Source organism: Balaenoptera physalus (genome assembly GCF_965194825.1).
Source record: "Balaenoptera physalus genome assembly, contig: HAP1_SCAFFOLD_1615, whole genome shotgun sequence".
Classification (NCBI taxonomy): Eukaryota; Metazoa; Chordata; class Mammalia; order Artiodactyla; family Balaenopteridae; genus Balaenoptera; species Balaenoptera physalus.
The window spans coordinates 13,406-15,000 of NW_028125184.1; positions in this window are offsets into that span (position 1 = coordinate 13,406).

Below are 1,595 nucleotides of genomic sequence, written 5' to 3' on the forward strand. Positions count from 1 at the left end.
GGCTGAGACGGCCCCACCCCGCAGGCTCCGTGCCACGTGTCAGGCGTTCTCCTCGCGGGGTCGTCGGCCACTGTTGCCTGAGAGAAAGAAAAGAGGAGGAGGAGGAGGCGGCGCGGGGGGAATGGGGGCTGCTGCCGGTGAGGCTGAAGCAGGCTCCTCGGATGATGGTCCTCACCGTGCCCCTCCCCTTCGGGGCTTTCTGGCCCCTGGCTCGCTGGATTGACTGATCGATGTGGTGATGTCGCGCTCTCCTGGGCCGGACCTAAGTCGCGCTAGACGAGGGACGGACGTTCCTGGCGAACGGGACCGCTCTTCTCGTTCTGTCCGCGGGCCCCTCGCCTCTCTTTTCACACCCTCCTGGCCTGTCGAGGGGTGTGTGGAAGGCAGGGGTGGTGGTCTCCGGCCCTGACCCTCGGTCTCCCGCCCCCTGCCTCGCGGCGCGGGCGGGTCCGTGGTCCTCGGACGCAGCAGACACTCTCGCTTCGCCTCCTTGGCGTGTGCCTCGCGAGCGGTCCTCCCCGCGTCGGTGGAGGGGGGCCGTCCCGCCGCTGCGCTGCGCGCCCCTGCTGGCGCGTGAGCGTGCCTTGCTTGGCCGTCGGTGGTGCCCCTGGAGCGCTCCAGGTTGTCCCTCAGGTGCCCGAGGCCGAGCGGTGGTGTCGTTCCCTTTTCCCAGCGTGCTCCTCGGGTCCCCGCCGCGGTGGTGTGTCCCCTGAGTGGCTCCCTTGGGGTGGGGGGTCGAGACGGTAAGGGAGGCGTGCCTCTGTTTCCCCCCCTCGGTGGGGGGCCGGGTGCCGCCTCGCCGCGGTCGTCCTCCCACGGCTGTGCTGTGGGGGGGGGATCGTGTTGGGCCGGGGGGGCGGCTGAGGTTGTGCCCCCGGCTGTGGCCGCGAGCGCTCCTGTGGGCCGTGTGCTTACCCATACCGCAGACCCCCCCCCACCCCGCCCATTCGTGGACTGGGCGGCTTGTGGAGCGCCTCCGCGGGCCCAAAGGGGAGACGATGGGTGGGGGATGATGCACCCTCGGTGAGAAAGCCTTCTCTAGCGATCCGAGAGGGAGCCTTGGTGTACCGGACCCCCCAGCTGCTGCCCCTCCCAAGCGTGCAGTCGCCACGGTGGTGACTGCCAGAGCACGTGGGCAGAGCCCCTCGCCTTCGCGGGAGGGCTTGCGCCGGCCCCGCGGTGGGGGCCGTGCGCCGCTCTTTGCCTACCGCGGCCCGCGCCTCCCCCCTCTGAGTCGGGGGAGGGTCCCGCCAGGCCGGCGTCCGGCGCGGGGCCGCGCGTGCGCGTGCGCGTGCGGTGAGCCCCGTGGCGAGCTCAAGGGGGGGGCGGGGACGCCCGGACGTCCCGACTCCCCAGTCCCGCAGCCACGAGGAGCCTGTCGCGCCTGGCCCTCACCGCGAGTCGCGGCCGGCGGCGGTGTGTGGGCGCGGTGCGGGTCGCCTCGCTCGGGAGCGTTTCCCTGGGGCGCGAGCCCCGGCGGTCGGACTTGGATGAAGGCGGATCTGGCGAGGACGGAGGGGGTTGAGTTTGGGTGGACGGGTCCCTCCGTGGCACGCGGGGGAGAACGTCACACGCGGGCCCTGGCGGCGGGGCCG